The 19,666-nt window shown below is 43.1% G+C and overlaps 1 long non-coding RNA gene across 1 annotated transcript; it reads left to right on the forward strand.

The window, feature by feature from the left end:
* Positions 1–9,646: 9,646 nt before the first annotated feature.
* Positions 9,647–17,786, forward strand: LOC118499331. Its single transcript, XR_004901849.1, has 3 exons — positions 9,647–9,691; positions 12,429–12,620; positions 17,520–17,786. It is a non-coding gene; the product is annotated as an uncharacterized LOC118499331 (long non-coding RNA).
* The last annotated feature ends 1,880 nt before the right edge of the window (positions 17,787–19,666 follow it).

Genomic DNA, 19,666 nt, shown 5'->3' on the forward strand with positions numbered 1-19,666 from the left:
GTGTGTGTATTATGCTAAGTCAAGGTGCCTTAATGCCCAAGCCTATTTGATACAAGTTTAATTTAAATTGCAGCTGTGTTATCATAGTGTTTGGTGCCCAAGAGCTCCAAAATATGAGCTCAGCATGGAATTTACAATCAACTATTGATTTCTTCACATAGTTTAAAGGAAAGAGAAAAAATGGACTGGGAGTTGGGATTGGGCTCATTCATTTGTTCAACTAATATTAACTGAGCACCTAATATAAACTGAGCCAGGCACTATTCTAGAATACACTAGTGTGTAAACAAAACAAATCCTTTCCCTCGTGGAGCTTTGAGGGTTCAGTGCCAGGTTCTGTCATAAAGGAATGATTTGCACTTTGATCATCACTTGTGCTCTGTGGGTATCTGTTTTCCTGTTTGTAATTTGAGGATGAGTGAGAGAAAGAGCTTAAAGAACTAAGCTTGAGGAAAGAAAATCTCTTGGAGGACAGAGTATCTAGTCCACATACTGGGAGAGCTGTTTTGTTTAAGAGTAAGGATAAGCAATCTGTGCGGCTCCCAAGGATAAAATCAGGACTACTGGATACAGAGTTCGACCACATTATAAGGACCTCAAGAGGCAGTGAACGCTTTGCTACTGAAAATGTGCAAGAAGAGGTTGGAAATAAACCTGGCCGGAATGCTGGTGAAGGGCACAAGTACCAGGCTTCTAAATGCCCTTCCATATATGAGTCTGTAAGCATAATGAACACTACCCTCCACTACCTTGGTGTTGCTCCATTTGGACCATGTGACCTCCATGTTTGCTACAATAGGAGAGACTGGGGGTCGGTGCGGGGAAGCCTCTGGACTGCCTTGGCCAAGAAGTGACACCGATCATTTCTGCTACAGCTCTTCAGCTATAATGAGTTACATGGCCCTAAACTAATATCAAGGAATGCAAGGAATTACAGGGGAGAATGTGAATATACAGTGAGCATCATCTCTGTCGAGTAAAATTTTATAGAAATGGAGAGATTTATAGTCATACCTATTTTAGAGAGTTACATGGATTAGCTCATTTAATCACTTGTCATTCAGTAACTGACATTAAAAAAAAGAGCCTTTCTTTCATCCTTTTCCTCTTTTATTTGACTTCAGAGAGTACCACATTACTTGGCAGGATCAATGAAATAGATGCTCTATAAAGGCTCCTGGGAAGAGTCACAGATGAAAGGGGCTGATCTTACATGGGCACACACCTCCACACCTTGACTTAATGCCCAAAATCCCACCCTTAGAGCCATGTTGCTGCCACTTTTCACAGTTCTAGGCTTGGAGTAAGCAGAGGAGTGAGTGAGATCAGGAGAGTAGACATAGGAAACCAGGTAGAAAGCTGCCAGTGACAATTTCAGCCAGGCTGACCCTGAGTTGGAAGGAGGCAGCATGGCTCAAAGACAAACCTCCTGCCATGCTTCCCCTACCCCCCACACTTAACTATTATCTCTCTAGTCACAAAAGCTATGTCCCCTTGGTGGAGCATCCTAAGCACAGGCTACCCATCTGAACGTGAAATGAATTCAATTTAGCCTCCTATAATTGCTTATTTGATTCCTGAGGATGACATGCAGTTAGGAGGGAAATTGACATTCCGTCATTCCTGTGCCAATGAACCAAACTCCGACAACTTCCTTCCTAGGTACTTTGTGACAGCCAGGCCACCTGCTCTTCTTCTATAGAGAAATTAGTGAGCAGAGGAAGCTTAGAAATATAGAAATCCAAGCCTGGTGTCTTTTTAGAGAGTTCTGAAATGGATGAATAACATAAGCAGTCAGAGGTATGCCTGAACCTCCCTTTCCCTGCTAATACAATAGACCTCCTTTTGGAAAGCACACAGGATGTTTCTGCTTTAGCGATATGAATTTTCTCACTTGTTATCCAAAGATCATTTATGTTCAAGGTCATTTTTTGAAAAAAAAATCAGACAATTTAGGAGTCTGGATGTATTGCTGGTAAATCATAAAAGGCCTCACAGCTCCAAAGACAGGAAAATGTGTTTGCTATGTCATGGCTACCCGATGCCCTCTTCCTCCAAGCCTTTATAGGATCACTGCATTCTGAATGAGGTCCACAAAGCTGTGAGAAAGGGGAACCCATTGAAAGTAAAGAGCGGCCAAATAGTGGAATGGGGTGGAGCTTCACAAAATTCTCAGAATGTGGTTAAAGAGTCAGCAAGAGCCTTGAGTCTTATTGATGAAAGAATAAAATCCACAGGAGCTTAAATGGAGGACCCAAATGTCAATATCCATGGAAACCAAGCCTTTTATGTATCTTGGATAGAAGTGATTTCGATGATAATCCCATAAAATGGTGAGAAAAAAAGTGTGAGTATTAGCCTCAGAGCAGAGCTTCTCAATGTGGGTAATTTTGCCCTCCCTCGTCAGAGGACCTTTGGCAACACGAAGATGATTTTGGTTGGCATATCTGGAGTGCTACTACTGGCATCTCGTATATAGAGGTCAGGGGTGCTGGTAAGCATTGTACAATGCCAGCAAAGGATTGAATGGCCTGGTCTACAGTGTTGACGGAGCTGAGAAACTGTATCACAGAACAAGGGGCCAGGCTTAGGACAGAGTCCACTCTTGAGAAGTAAAGTCTGCTGCTTTAGGAAAGACCATTTCTGTTGGCCTTGTGAAACTTCAGGCAGAGTCAAGAAAGGTGAAATCCTTGCTCTTGTCAGTACAGGTGTTCCCAAAACTGCTAGTGAGACTCAGAGCTTACAGCCGTGATGCTATAAAGGGAGATCACATGGGCAAGTTCACAGGCCCCTGGCCAGAGACAGTTCCTGTTTATCTGTTTTTTATAGATTGACATTGGCATCAGTTTTTGTCTTGGGGAAAGAGAGCTCTTCTGCTAATAAATAAAAACATGCAAGTTAGATGGATGCTTATTGCTACTTACTAGAATAGTAGTCTACGTGTGCAAAACCATATAACTACTATATACCTGAATAAAGCTACAGTAAAACAGCTCCAATTATACTAGATGCTGGCTTAAGGCTGAGAAACACCATTAGGAGAAATCCCAACTTGAGAATCATCCAAGTTTTTGAGTTTAATAAAAGTATAAATTTGCCCATCCATTCATTCATCCCTCTGGCAATTATTCCCTGGAGCTCTCTATGTGCCCAACATTCTGCTGGGCTCTTTTGGGGAGATTTGGAATAAGATTAAATCATTGCCCAGAAATGGCTAAATCCTGGTGGGGAAGAAAAAAAAATACTTAAACTCTTAGTAACAATACGGGTTCTGCATTTGAGTGGTATTATTGAGCACCATGCCAGGAATTCTTCTAAGCACAAAAAAAAGCCCATAAAAATTCCTCCCCTCATGGAACTTACATTCTAGTTTGGGAGGGAGATACGATAAAAATAAGCAATTAAAGTGCAATTTATGCTAACTAGCAATAAGTGCTTCAAAAATAAAGCAGAGTAAAGGGAGGAAAGGGGAAGCTACTTTAGACTGGGTGGTCAGGAAAGGTTTTTCCCAGAAGGGATAACATTTGGGCATAGTGTTGAAGCTGAATCGAGTGAGATGGTATATTATGTCAGGCTCAGGGGACATGAACTCCAGGCAGAAGGGAATGGGCAAAGAAAAGCCCTGAGAAGGAGGGTACCTGGAAAGTTCAAGAAGCCACAGTGAGATCAGTGTGACTGGGGCCTGGGCAGCAGGGAGGACAGTGGTGTGGCCAGACCACAGAATGTGGCCTGCATTCACGCACAGCCTTCAGTGTGAAGCAAACATCAACAACAAGGAAAAGCTAACTCCGAACAACAAAAGCAAACCCCAGCTGCCACAGTAATGAAACTGGGTGAGCAAGACTCACAGTTTATTACAGCCATATGTAAGATGTCCAACATACCGCTCACTCAGCAAGATGGCTGTAGGACAGCTGATGCTTAAAAACACTGGAAATTCGCTGTTATTTCCAATGAATGGGAGGAGTCAGGGAACAGGAGGCAGGTCTGCTCTGCCAGCCATCCTACAGGATACCTTTCCCTCTTTTTTACTGCTCAGCACTTCGCTGTGTCTGGGGATTACCTGCTCTTAAGTCCCCCACCTTTTTCTACAGAAGCCAGACACCATTTTCCCCAGCCTCTCTCCCTGGGAGCTAGAGTGAAAGCGTATGGCTTAGGTTCCACCAATCAGGTTGCATGTTCCAGATTTCGCCTTAGAAGTTGGTACTGCCCATAATGGCAGCATTTTCACCCAGCTGTTCCAGGGGCCCACGGTTTAGGAAAGCACCCCGGGGCTGGCCCTGCAAGGTCCACGGGACCCATCGTGGGGACAGCGATACCTCTGCTGCACCAGTTCTGCAGTGTGAGTTTAGGGATTGTCTTTGATATAGCCTCAGAGTCTATTCTCTCCACCTCTATTAGTTTCCTGTTACTGTTGTTACAAATGACCACAAACTTGGTAGCTTAAAAAACAGAAACTTATTTTGTCACAGTTTTGGAAGCCAGACATTCGAAATCAAGGTGTTTGCAGGGCCATATTTCCTCTAGAGGCACTAGGGGAGAATTTGTTCTTTGCTTCTGGCATCTTCCGGTGGCTGTCTGCATTCCTTGACTTATGATCACATCACTCCAATCTCTGCTTCTGGGGTCACAGTGTCTTCTCCTTCTCTCTGCGTCTTCTCTTCTGAGTGCATCAATCTCTTTCTACTTAGTTCTTACGTGGACACTTGTCATTGGATTCAGGGCCTGCCAAGTTAATCCAGAATAATCTCCTTATCTCAAGATCCTTAACTTAATTACATCTGCAGAGACCTTTTCTTTTTCCAAATAAGGTCACATTCACTGGGTTCAAATACGAAGGTATCTTTTTGTGGGCCATCATTCAATCCACTCCACCTCTTGGAGGTGCCATGAATTAATAACTTTTAATACATCTCTTTTCAGCTACACTAGCCTGCATTGGTTCCTGTTGTTTGCAAACCAGAAAGATGACATTGACATTGCCCTACCTGTATTTCCATTCCGTGTCGCCAGATAGGACCAGCTCTCTAGAGCGCTGCCCTGCTTGAATTCTAGACTCTGGTCTCAGCAAGCATGGACAAATCACCACCTTCCTGTCTGCTTACAGTGACTACGTCTCCTTGTAGAGGAATGAAATGCTTGTGTTAGCACCTCTGTGGCTGACACATTTTCTTTTAGGCTAAATCATGTCTCTGGGCCCTACAAGGTTGGGATGCAGACCCCAGCAGAGAGGCTGGTGAGGTGGACAGTCTTACCACATGAACTATTTGTGGCTGTGTTAAAAAACAAAAACCAGATCAAACTCACCCACAGGAACCTACAGAACAAGCTCAAGCCCTTCTGGGGGACAGCGGTATCACCTCACCTCTCTGTGTACTCTCCGTTCTGACTTCTCAGCAGGCACCAACGCTGTCAGCTCGTGGGGTGAGGATGGAGTCTCTCCAAGGAAAACTTCCCATGAATACTTCAAGCCTGTTTTAAGAAAGAAAACAACAACTTGACAAACATGAGAAGCCACAGCGCGTGGTGTTTACATACTTGGGATCAGGAGCCTGAACGATTTGGTTGGAAATCTGAAACCTGGTACCACTGCTTACTGGCAGTATTTTTTTGTTGTTGTTTTCGTATTAAATAGATTCAGTAAAGTTCTTAGCTTAGTGTTGGCACATGTGAACATGTGGAAAGATCTTACATTTTTTTGCCTCTGTTGCCACCTCTCTCATCTAATAGCATCGTCTTGAATTCAATTATCTGTGGGTATAATGCTTCTTCTGTTGTGTGTGCTGTATGCTGTAGTACGTGGAGCATAGCAGGTGTCCTGTGAATCTTTGGTGAAGAAAGCTGTATTGTGTTGATGAGTGTGTAATCTCTGTTTAATAGACCATGGGTGACAAAACTAGATTGATCGTCCTGGACACACACCCTAGAGCCTTAATTCTCTGGCTGCATCCTATCTACAATGGCAATAACCCTATTGCCACCTAGAGCTTACCAATACTAGTAGCCTCACTGTTTCTGGGAGTCTTTGGGGAATGTCTGGACTAGGCCATCATGTGAAGCCTGCTTCTTTCTTTCTGCTCTTCACTGCCCCCTGTGAGTGAGGGGATGAGGGCCCCCATGAGTGCCAAAGGTGATGAGATAGAGTTGGAACCACCATGCAACTCCCAAAGTCCCTGTTGAAAGAAGTATTGCTGAGGCCACCAATGGCCTCTGGTGCACCCAGTGTCCCCAGAAATGTCACCAAACAACCCTTTTGGTTTCAACCCCCTCTTACACTGTAGCCTGTGCTTTTTAGCATTCATGCATGAATCCTTAGGATTCAAAATGTACTGATCTGAATTGCAAGGTCCATACAGGTTCAGCCTTGCCTCTCCTTCTAGTTCTGGAACTGGGGATGTTGGTAGTTAAAATAGTCAAGGCTTTGGTTGTGTGTCTGTGTGTCATAGGACAGGGGTTTAAATATTGGCTCCATCATATACTAGCCCTGTGACCCTGGCTAAGTCATATAATCTTTTTAAGTCTGAGTTGTATTATCTGCAAAATAGGGGAAATGATTATATCTTCCTCATGGGGAAATTTAACGATTAAATGAAATAATGACTGCAAAGGGTGCAGCTTGGCATACATTAAGTAGTAAATAAATGCTAACTATCATTTTTATTTCCTCAGGTAAATTATTTCTCTAATGGCTCTACTGTGCCACATACAAATGATACCTTTTGGTTGTGCTGCCACAACTGCTAAATATTTGGGACTGGAGGGAGAGTGTGGTGTTAGCAGAGAGGATGGGGAAGGAGTTTTTCTATCACCTCGGAGAAATAAAACAGTAAACTGACAGGAGCATGAAATGATACTGGGTCAGCCAAAAAGTTCATGTTTTTTTTTTCCCATAAAATAAAAGACACATTTTTCATTTTCACTAATAACTTTACTGATTTGGATATTGTGAGTATATTGGCTATCTCCCACGTGGTATAACATTGGTTGTTCTCAATTAATGTCTCAATTTGATCGCTATCCACTTCAACTGGTCTGCCTGAGCGTGGAGCATCATCCAGCGAGAAATCTCCAGCACGAAAATTCACAAACCACTTTTGACATGTTCTATCAGTCACAGCACCTTTTCCACACACTGCACAAATCTTTGTTTGTGTCTCAGTTGTGTCTTTACCTTTTTTTGAAATAATAAAGCATAATATACTGAAAATGTTGCATATCTTCTATCTTCCATACTAAAATGGCTGAATAAGAATTTTGGTAAGTTTTTTTTAATGCATGCTGATATGATAGCTGTCACTATACAATCTATCCAAATTGTTTTGAATGAAATTAAAGAAAACTAAGTGCTACTAGAACCATCTTATAGAAAAAAAAAACAAATGAACTTTTTGGGCAACCCAATATAAGTCAGCTACAGAACCAGCCATATGCGTTATGAAATGTAGTGTAATTGTTGAAAGCCTGGACTCTGGAACTCCATAGCTGAATTTTAACTCTAGTTCTGACAGGTCTTAGCAAGGGCTCTTGAGAAAGTGCTTAATTTTCTATGTTTCAGTTTTTCATCTATAAACAGGGATGATAGCACCTACTTCATAGGATTGCTCTGAAAATTAATTTAATTAATTTATGTGAATTGCTCAAAGCAGTATCTGGCCCATAGGAATAACCAGTAAATATTAACTATTATTATGAATTCTATAACAAATTAATTAATAAGAGAAAAATTGTTAAAAAGAAACCCCTAAATGCTACTCTGTGGAGAGACCTGTCTCTATGCTCCTTTCAATGTTTCAGTCAACCAGATGCCCAGATAAGGAGAAATTCCAGGGTGAACTACCTAACATTATTGCTATTTGTATAAACTCATGTACAAATAGCTTACATGTTGAGCTGGATTTTTTGGTTCCATACATGCACATGTGTTAGTTGCCTAGAATTTTCTACTTTAAACAGTTCATGAAAGCAAAAGATTCTGCAGGTTGCCCATGAAATCATACTGTGCCCACTACCCACCCAGACCTGGGAAGGTCAACAATGTAATGGCTCCTGTCTCAGCATTTCATGGAATGGTCAAGGAGATGAAAGAGTTTCTCAGGGAATGCTGGGCTGCAAGTCAGAAAAGGTGACCCAAAGCAGTCTAAGCTTCATTGGAAGTATTTAAGAGTATCTCCTATAACTGAACATACGGGTGTACAAGGCCACTCTCTTCTCTCCTTCTCATTCTGGGCCCACATTCTCCCTTCTCTCTGCTTGTCTCAGCTAATTAGATTTTCTTTTTAATTCTCCGGAAAGCAATCTTTTCTGCCTTTATTTCTCATGACTCAAACGTACTGACCCACCCCGTTTCTGTTCATGGTATTTCAGTTTAAGTGCCTACACCGAACTGGTAAGAACAATAAAGTCCAACTCTAAATTCCCAGGAAAGAATGTGATTGGTCCATTTTGTGCCCCCTAGTCCAACAAGCTGTGCTCAAAGTGGGGTCAGAGTCACATATGACAAACATTGCAGCAGGAACTGACCCTGTGGGGTAGGGTAGATATAAGATCACATGGGTGTGGGCTGGATACAGTTCCTAAAACATGTCTGCTCCTATACAAAGCAGGAAAAGAGGCCAAATGTATGCAGGAATTAACAATGACTTAGTTTTTGGAAGGACCACTTGACAAGGATCCATGCCAGGCTCTTCTGGGGCATTAAACTTGCTATTAGCTAGTTTAGGTTAGTCCCCTTGTCTCTTGCTTCCTGGTCCCTAAGATTTGGGAAAAGGACCAGGTGGCTTTACAGGCTCACTGTGCCCCGCACCACCCTCTCTAAACTCCAAACAGACAATCTCTTCCTTCACCAACCAGCATCTTCACCTACACCTTCCCCTCTTATGCCTCAAACACTTTGCCCTGTGCCCCCTCGCCCTACACTTTTGCAAAACTGGCACCTCATCATCCTTCCAGGCTCACCTTAAATTCACCTCCATGGAGAGACTGCCCTCTGTACCTTTTATTTTTAAACTTTTCCACTTTTATATAAATCCTGTATGACCCTTCCCTAGAATAGCCATAATCTAAATTAAATTGTTTTAATAACAGTAGTTAACACCTACATGATGTTTTCTATGTGCTGAATATTCCCACGAGAGCTTTGTAAATAATTTAATGCATCAAGAAATCTATGAAGTAAGTAATCTTCTTATCCTTCATTTGACAAGTGAGAAAACTGAAGCACAGAATGGTTGGGTAACTTGCCTGAGATCCTCCAGCAAGGAGTTAACTCCAAAGTGTACACCCTTTATCCCTGTTTCAATGTTCCACTGCTTGTGGGTTGGATTACTGATTCTTTACCTATCTGTCTACTCAATTATATGCTCTATGCTGTCAGGGTCTTATTGATTATGCCCATGCTGTATCTTTATCACTTATTAGAATGTCTGGTACTAAGAAATTATTGCAAAACGAATATTAGTTTTTCATATTCAAATAATATTCAAGTAAAATTATGTTTTCATGTGTTTATTATCAACTATGGTTGAGGTGCAGTCAAAGTCAAATACCAGGTATGTGACTGACTCCACTGGGGTCATCAGAATTATTTGCAAATGAGTTTATAAATGAGTAAACACATGAAAACCAGAATACATTAATTCCTTTTACACAGAATGACTTTTAAAAAAATGTCTGCATGACAACAGGGCATCAGGTGAGATTGCTTTTCTAACACTTTAAGAGGGTGTCTATGCGATTGGGGGCCTTCTAAAAATAGCACCAAGAGGGCTGAGAGAGGAGATTCTTCTCAAGTAAAAGCGTGCTTTCTGCTGCTGGCATCTTTATCCTGTGTTCTTCTTATGCCCAGCCTCAGATTGCCAATTTGAGCTGAGTGGAGCAGCGTCCATGCCATCAAAGGTGGGAGCAGCTGGCATGAAGAAAGAGACAGTGCTCCAACAAAGCGGTGGATAGAGACCTGTGAGATGTCTCCAGCTTAGAGTTTAGGCATGGGGTGCTGATGGTGGCTCCCCCTTCTCCCTGATTGTTTGTGGCCATAATAACATTGAGGTTGGGGATGCAGGAAATAGCCTGGGGACAGGGCTCTACTTTGAAGTAGATCCAGAATCTTATTTCTTCTTATCACCTCCACTGCTGCACACTGGCCTCCAACTGCCATCATCCCACACCTGGATTATAGCAATTGTTTACTAATGATCTCCCTGCTTCCAACCACGTCCTATCAAATGTCCAATCTTCTCCAACCGGCAGTTGGAGCTGCCCATTAAAACTTCCCTCAGATCATGTCACTCCTCTGCTCAGGATCCTAGGTTGGCACCCAGAGCACTCATGGCAAAAGCTGAAGTCCTGGCAATGGCTTTCAAGGTCCAACATGAGCGGGCTCCCACCACCCTTGCTCTTCTCCTCATTCACCCAGCTCCTGTACCCTGGTATCTATGCTGTTCATTAAATGTACCAGTAATGGTCCCACCTCCAGGCCTTTGCTCAGCTGTTTCCTCTGCCTGCAAAGCTCCCCAGAGCTCTCAGCTGCTTTGAGTCTTTGTATCACAGCCTGACACCCTACTGCCTGAATCTTGACACCTCTTCCCCATCTGTTATCTATAGCACTTACCAATTTCTAACACTCTTCATATACTTATTTATTTATTATATTTTATTTATTTATTTATTTATTTATTTATTTATTTTATTGTTTGGTTCCCATGCTCAAATCGAACTTTTCAAGTGCATCCTTGATTGCCTTGTGCACTAGTGATTCCCAGGCATCCACATAATAGGTCCTGTGTAAATCTTTGGTCATTCAGATTTGATATATATAAGAATTGCTGACATCCATTCATTTGTTGAAGGCTTACTATGCACCTGGCACTGTGCTAAGCACCTTTCCATGGATTATCTCATTTAACAGTCACAGTTGAATAAAACTGAACCTCCTTTCTGTGGCCTATGAGGTCCTTCACCATCTGGTCCTGTCCCTCTCCACCTCACTCCTACTGTCTCCTCCTCACTCATCTGCTTCAGTCATACTGTGCTGGCCTCCTCTGCTCCCCACACATAGGGAACACAGCCTGGTCTCACGGGCTTTAGATTTGCTGTTTCCTCCACTATAAACATACTTTCTTACAACTTCACATGACCTGTTCATCCTTCACTTTCTTTGGTTCTGTGCTCGAATGTCACCTCATCAGTAAGGTCTTTGCTGACCACTCTATTTCAAATAGCACTGGCATCCCTCAGTCTCCTTCTCTGTCTTATTTTTTATAATACTTATTATGTAGACATTGTTATATGTTGATTCATTAGCTTCCTTTCTTTCTTCCCCCTCTAGAGAATAAGGGCCAAGAGTGCCCTGCCTGTGGTGGAAGTGCTGATATCAGGAACAGCATCTGACTTAGAGGAGGCACTAAATAGTTCCCACTGACTGGACAGCCCAAAGGGTAGGCTCTATAACATCCTCAGTTTTAGGTGAGGGTCTGAAGGCTAAGAGAGGGTGAGGAATTTCCCTAGGTCATATAGCTAACAGAGAGATGGGAAGAACAAGGTCCTGGTGATATTTCTAAGCACTTCCCTAGGGCTTTTCTTTGAAAGCATTTTAAGAACTCAGCTCAGTTCTAGCATATGATGGGTGATTTATAGGTTACTAACTAATTCTTGAAAAGCATTAAGTAGTCAGCAATCTTTCTACTTAAGCTCTGGGACACATCCTAGGGTACCTGGAGAATAAACACTCCTGGAGTGCAGGGGTTGTGTGAACTTGGGCAAGTGACTTGACCCTTCTGAGCCCTCAGTTGCTCATCTCTAATAATAGATGATGGAAAAATTAAATGAATTGATGCCTGCAATGTGTTTAGCACAGTATCTGGGGGTAATAAGGCCTAAAAACATCTAGTTTTTATTAATATGAGTTGTCTTCATCTCCCTCCATGTGGTACAGTATCTACAGCATAGTGGGCTACCCAGAAATATTGGCTGCAGTTCAAGTCTTTGAAAATCAGTCATGAATATTCAAGAATATCTGCTGTTTCCTCCTCAAAATACCCCCACCCTCATCCAACCACTCAGGGAGACTCTGAACCTTTGGCATTGGGCTTGGCCCTGTGACTTGTTTTAGTCAATGAAACATGAACAGAAGTGATATGGGCCTCTTCTCTTCCAGGAAGAAACTTTAAGAGCCATTGTGCAGTTCACTCTGATCTCATGTTGCTTTCAACATGACAACAGTAACATTCCAGATAGATACTGCTCCAGACATTAAACCTGAACTTCAGAATTGGAGACGATTTGAAGCAGAGCCATATCTGACTTATGATGGACTCAAAACATGAGCAAGAAATAAACCTCTGTTGTTCTGAGGCACTGAGATTTAGGGGTCATTTGTTACTGCAGCATATTGATGCTTGTCCTGACTAATACACTATATTATGTAATGGTAGGAATGGTATCACCTCTGGAGTTTACATGGTTTTGAACAAAATTAAAACAACCCCGTGGAAGGAGCAAAATGGTGGAAAGTGATAGAATGGAGGGTATTCCAGCCTGGACAGGGAACCACAAATAAACCAGTGGCCAGAGATAGAATATCAGTGATGCTGATGGTGATGGCAGGGACAGTGATGAGGCTGAAGGTGAGTAAATTAAGTAATTTTTTTCTATTCTCCTAATCACTAACTTTCATTATTATCTCTCACATGGCAACTACAATGATGTCATTTATATATGTATTATTTTCCATTGAGAATAGCCTGGCAGTGAAAATATATAAAGAATATAAATGTACACATATTACAGAAATCTAATCCTACTATGCTCAGTTCCTCCAAGGAGATCATCACTGTGCATTTACATGCACAGATATTTTTTTCTAGCACAAATAAATGGAACTATACTGTAGGTATTGTTCTGCAATTTGCCTTTTTATTTTAACTTAGCATTTCTTGGAGATCTTTCTGTGGCACTCCATAAAAGTCTGTTTCATTTTTATAATGGCTTCACATTATTCCATGATATGGATGAAGTGTAATTTATTTAACTTTCCTACTATTAATGGACATTTATATCCATTTGAATTTTTACCTCCTTCTGTGATTCATGGACTCCAATAGCTCCACTAATGTCAAGCTTTACAACGCAGCAGTATAAATGACCACATTTTTCTCTCACTGAATTTGTAAATGTCTTATCAACAGCAGGACAGGGGTGAATGTGTCTGCATTGGTTGGGGATGCCATGTGCATGGTCTGAGCTGGAGGCAGACACAGTTTGCCTGCACTCTCTCCAAGGGTGGGAGAAAGATCCCAGAAGAGTAGCCCTGCCCATCACTGGTCCCCCTCCTCCTCTTCCCTTCCAGGCATGGGAACTGCCCACAGTTCCTAAGAAAATTCTAGGTCAAAGTGCTTCCTGTCCTTTGGCCCAAGCATCATATCCATGCACAAATGCAATCTTGATCAATTTTACAACTGTGCTTGGGGCATGTCTCCAAACTCCTCTGTAAGTCTACTCTTTATTTTTGGTTTCTCGCTCTCTCCATTTATTTCTGTCTCTGTCAACTCCTCTTTTTGTTTGTCTGTGTGTCCGTCTCCTTTTACTCTCCCCCACCCCAAGATACAGAATTCCATCCTCAGCAGATATTGACTATGTTCTTATTATCATAGGCCACACTGCTGGGGGTGAGGGAGCAGAACACAGCAACTCTGGGAAAATAAGATGAGAATTGATTACTTGGGGGTTTTCAGGTGCCTCACCCAAGACCGCATGCTACTAGGGCACTCAATCGCATCTTGTGGATTCTAAGATGCTGCCCTTACCATGCTGATATTTCCAAAGGTAGCATGTGTTTGAGGATAAAAGTTTACTTTTAATATGGAATTTTAGAAATAACCAAAGGCATTTTATAAGTGGAGTAAGTTTCTATAGGTAAGAATGATTCAGCTACCCTACTATTATGAACAGATTAAAGAGTAACTGCAAGTGAAATGTTAAAAAGCACAAAGAAGACAGCCATTATTCCCTTCTCTCTCGTCCCCTCCCTCCATGTCCATTGTGCCTGAAATGGTCACTATTCACACTCTTTCTCAGGAGCCTTAAGGAGCCTTGGGTTCCAGGGGTGGTGCCCTGGCCTGGCAAACCAAAGCATTAGCATGTCCTGGAATGACTAGCACATCATCCAAGCTGGGCCACTGGGACTTCTTCCTGGAACAGTTACAGAACCATTAGGAAAGAGGTCTCTTTGTTGGTAATAAGGTCTAGAGCTGGAAGAGGCCCACTGGAGATGAAGCCAACCCAGGGTGTCAGAGTTCAGTGATGGAGAGAAGGAACTCCCAGTGCCAGTACAGAGCACCTGAATCCAGCTGTTCCTGAAACTGGACGATTCAGGGTTAAGACCCTTTGAGTTGGGGTTCTGTCATATACAACCAACTCTGTCCTGATGACTCCCACTACAAATCTGTACTGATGTGGAGCAGGGCTGAAGCCTAAAAAATAAAAATAAAAAAAATAAAAAAGGACAAGGAGGACAGGAAATCTTGGAGTATGGAGAATGGGGACAGGGATGAGATGAGAGTAGAGGGACATCTTAGGATGCTGAGAGGGACTGTGTGACAATAATGGGACAATGAATAAGGATGTTCATAGCATAGCCTCCAAAGGCCTCCTGGTTGGGCCTGTCTCTCTCTCTCCCCCACTGGACAGACAATTCCATCCTGTACCTCCACCTTTAAGATGTTCCACACATCCTGGGTATCCCTTTCTCAAGGGCATCATCACACTTTGTCTCATTTTGGGCTGTTTGTGCCCCCTGAGCTCAAAGATTTTCTTCCAGGGAGGCTGAGCCTGACACCCCACCATGCAGCTCCCCCTGCTAGTTTCTCATAGAACACTGCGTGTCTCTTCTCCCTAACACTCTCCCCATTTGTAAGGACATATGTGTGCATACATGTGCATGTATGTGTAATTATCTGGTCAATGTCCTTCCTTTCCACTATTCTATAAGCTCCCTGGGGTGAAATCTTTGTCTCCATCAGAGTCCTATCCCCAGTGCTCCACACATGCCTGGGTTTCTGTGGGTGTTCTGTAAATGTTTGCTGGATGAAGCAATTAGTGTCTCACTGAAGTTGAGGTCCTCCAGGGCACATAACTGGTAAGAGTTCAGGTTCTGGAGTCAGACTCTTGGGTTCCAAGTCCACCCAGCTCTAAACTTGGAAAAGTCACTTATACTTGTGAGCCTCCATTTTCTCATCTGTGAAATGGGGATAATAGTGGCACCCACTTCCCAGGGATGCTAGAAGGATGACATGAGCTATTACCTGTAAAGCACTGAGAATGGGGTCTGGCACAAAGTGAACACAGAATAAAGATGAGCTCTGCTTATTCTCACCAGGGCCCCTGTCGCTATTGCAGCTAACAGTGCAAGAACAAACCTTGCATGACCAAAGGACTGATGTTCCTCTCTGGGAATTGGATTTTTTAGGACAGTGTGTTTCCTTGTGTCCCCAAGTGAAATATAAACAAGAACAAGAAGTACAAAAACCCTGGAAAAACAATGGGTTGGCTTTGAGGAGGTTTGCTGCCCACTGCAGCTCATGGGTCCATAAACCGGCCATATTCTCAGAAACATCACCCAGTGTCTAGCAGGTCCTCAGATACAGTACTTCTCAAGCTTTAATAAACTCAAGATGCCTGGGGGATCTTTTGAAAGTGCAGATTCTGATTCAGGAGGTCTGGAGTGGGGCCTGAGATTTGGTATTTCTAACAAGCTCTCACTTGGTGCCACTGGTGCTGGCTGGTGGACCATGCTTTGCAAAGAGCCAGACAGATGCACATTGGGAAGTGGTCCCCAGCATGCCGAGGAAATGGCTGGCTCCAGCACCCTGCATTGTTTGACTGGGTTGGGCGGGCGGTGGCGGGGTAGTGCGAGTGGTGGGGATGGAGAAGGAAAGAAAACAAGCTGAAATGGAAATAAATACCATGCACCACAATCTCATTAATGTCTAAAATTAGATTAACATAATTAAAAATGTAAAAGCTAGATTAAAGCATGTCAGTCTGAAATGGAGTGCTGACTGATGCTTTGGCTCTCTTTGCTTTTTTTCTTAACAGTTTGTGCTAATGGGTATTTCAAAGACTGCTGGATTACATGGTGTTCTTTGTGATTTCTGATTATCACCAAACACCTCCAATTGTCCCTGTTTTCTAGATGACTTTCCCAGGACGTGGCTGCCACAACTCTAAAAATGTTCAAGCATGCTGAGCCTTCAGCCCTTTCCTCCTACTAATATCTAGGCTACCTGGGGTGAGAAAGGAAGCTTACTCACTCTCCAAACTGTAGGCGTGCACCTAATATGTGTCATGCCAGTCACAATGACTGGCATAAATATTATTGCAATTCCCATTTTATAACTAAAGAAATAGAGATTCAGAGAGGTAAATAAGCTGCTTGGGGTAGCACAGCTAATTAGTGGAAGAGCTGGGATGCTGACCCAGTTTTGACTTGTTGTCATGGCCTCCCTGAAGAATAAATGGTCATGGGGCTCCTGTAAAGGTGTGTGTGCATCTGACAGTGGCCAGAGGGGAGAGAAGAGGGAATTTCAGGGGGGAATGGGTAGGGTTTACAGGAACAAATTTGGAGGACACATGGACAAAAACTAGGGGTGGGAGGTAATGGGGGGAAGGGGGGAGGGTTGGGTGGGTGGGCTGCAATGGGAGTAGGGGGGAGAAAACTGTACTTGAACAATGATTTAAAAAAAGTGTGTGTGCATGCACATATATGTGCACATGTATGTAAATGTGTGTCCATGTGCACATATATGCGTGTGTGTGTGCCCCCACACATATACACACATGTGTGTAGGCAGAGGAGGGAGGTGGTGCAGAGAAAAAGAAGAGCAAACAGCCAATTGTAAGATGTCTGTCTCTGTTTTTGCTTACATTGCCATACTGGACCCATTAACAACTGATATAATTTACTCCATATTTTAGCAGAATTGGACTAAGCAATTTGTTTCCTCAGCAGGATCACGAGGCACTTATTAGCTGGGGCTCTAATTTTGGTCCTGGAGTCATTAAGTCTGTTCTCGTCCACCAAAAGATTATGATCCCAAGGATAAGTATTATCTTGGTGACATCTCTGATTGCCCTGGCTTTGACACTGGAACAGAGAAGGTCACCCTTTTTCTCTACTGGGGGTTGCTGGGAGAGTAGAAATGACAAAGTGGCATGGGGGTTCCACACATCTGGGCGTGGTCATTCACATGGCCAGTCTGCTGTGGGATAAAACCATGCTTCCGCCAACCTCCTTTCCTGAGTCCTCTGAGACTTGCAGCTTTTCCAAAATATCTTTCTATAAATCCAAAGGGAAGTGAGCTATTTTCAGAGTCCTGGGAGAGAGAGCTTTCCCTGAGTTAGATGGAAGGACACTGAAGTAGGTAAGGGCTGCTTGCTAAAGGGCTCTTCCCTTGAACTGAAGACCACCATTTTTACCTACCTATATAAGCCCAAGAGTCATGGTCTACTTTTTTAATTCATTTTAGAATAAAGTGAGGACCTACTACATGCCAGTCAGCACAAGGTGGAAGCCCCAGCAAGGCCTAACAAGGCAGATGAATCAAGGAGGGCTTCCTGGAGGAATTGGCATTTAAGCTGAGGATCTTAGTATGACTGAAAGTCAGCTGGGAAGGCTCATTTTGGTAAAGAAAACAGCATGAGCAAAGGCACTCAGGCATGGTGCAGCATAGTGTTATGAGGGAAGGCACATGAGGTTCCTTCAGGAATGAGGCAGAGCATTACTACATAGATATGTGTAAGTGATGTGTGTGTGTAGGGGTGGGTACAAGCTGACCAGTATTGGTGGGATGGCTAGATATGGAAGATGAGAGTGGAGGGTTTGGCAGGGCTGGGGCTGTCAGATCTTCTATGAGTCACACCCAGATGGTGTTGGGGAGCCACTGATTATGAAAGGGAGAGGGGCCAACCCTCCTCCTGCTTCTCTTTCAGTGAAGAGCCATAGTCTGAGCACATGTGGGTGAGAGAGGCAATGTTTTAAGGCTCTGACCTTAGGAAGCAAATTCAATATGCTATTTTTTGTGGTATAAGGTTTTTGTGTGAGACATATTTCCAGGGGAAATTATCTCTCTCATAAAAAAATAATCTTTTTTCCTACCATGTTAATAATCTACTTGTTTTGAGAATTTAGAAAATACAGACTAGAAAAATGAGCAAACATTTAAACCTGCAATTTCATCACCTAGTGATAACTCTGTTTGTATTTTATTGTGTATCCTTCCTGTCATTTGAAATTACCTAATCATGATTTTTATATAAATGAGATCATACTCTGCACACTGATTTATTAGTTGCTTTTTCACTTAGCAATATAGCATCAACAGCTTCTGCATTCATTTCCTAGAGCTGCAGAGGCAAAGCACCACAAACTGCGTGGCTGAAAACAGCAGAAATTTATCATCTCACAGCCTGGGAGCTAGAAGTCTAAGCTCAGGGTGTTGGCAGGGCCGTGCTCCCTGGGAAACCTGTAAGGAGTCCTTCCTGCCTCTCTCCGGCTTCTTGTGTTGCTGGCGGTCCTTCCTATTCCTTGGCTTGGAGCTCGTCAGTCCCATCTCTGCGTCTGCGTCACATGGTGTTTGTTCCCTCTCTGTGTGTCTGCGTGTCATCCCGTTTTATAAGGACACCAGGCATATTGGAATACAGGCCTACCTTACTCCCGTATAACCTCATTTTTACTAATAACATCTGTAATTACCTTGTTTCCAAATAAGGTCCCATTCTGAGACATTGGGAGTTATGACTTCACCATGTGTTTTTATTTTTACTGGTGGGAGGAGACCTAACAGCTTCTCTTGGCATTAAATATTGTTTTGCAATGTCAGTTTCTAGCGGCTAAACAAGCTTCTTTTTTACAGATGTACCAATGTCCAGGAGCCAGTTCTCCTTCACACTGAACATGCAGCTATGACCTGTCCTTGTCTGCTCTCTACATGGCAGTGGCCATCACCCTGACAACAGTGATGCTGGCATGGCCAGAACTCGCCAAGGCTTCCTCTTCCCCCTTAGTTCCTGCTGACAAAGAAGAACAGTGGACTTAGTTCTTTGAAAACCCTTGTAAACACAAGGGCAGGAACAATCTCCCCTTGTGGGAAGTTGCCTACAAAGGGAAACCTCGCCTAACCTGAATAGTCAACTGATCAGAATCCCACTGCCCCAGCCCCCACGCATTTCTAGCTAACCCAGATATGGCCGCATCTTGGACCCTATCCAGTGATAAGCGGTGATTCATCAGCTACTCAGCCAAATCCAACCGTTGTTTAATTCAACCTGCTTTATGAGGGTAGGCGAAAAATTTCCAGCCCCAGTTCCTTAGGATGTCACCAGCTACCTCAAAGGGTGTTGCAGCAGACTGAAAAGAAAATTAGTTTGTTTGCTTGAAATCACAGAACCTCCCTTTGCTGGGCAGGGAGCTTTGGAAGCACATCTTGACAAAGGCTTAGAGCCACATACCTCAAGTACTACCTGTTAGGCTTATAAAGGAGTTCTCGAGTACATTCTCTCATTTGCTTCTCCAAGTAACCCAGCCTGCTAGGTAAGGGGCGCTGCTACTCGAGGCTCTCGAGTGCCTGGACTTGCCCAGACTCTCTCAGCTTACAACCACCACTGTAGGCACAAC

Source organism: Phyllostomus discolor, chromosome 3 (genome assembly GCF_004126475.2).
Source record: "Phyllostomus discolor isolate MPI-MPIP mPhyDis1 chromosome 3, mPhyDis1.pri.v3, whole genome shotgun sequence".
In the NCBI taxonomy this organism is placed as follows: Eukaryota; Metazoa; Chordata; class Mammalia; order Chiroptera; family Phyllostomidae; genus Phyllostomus; species Phyllostomus discolor.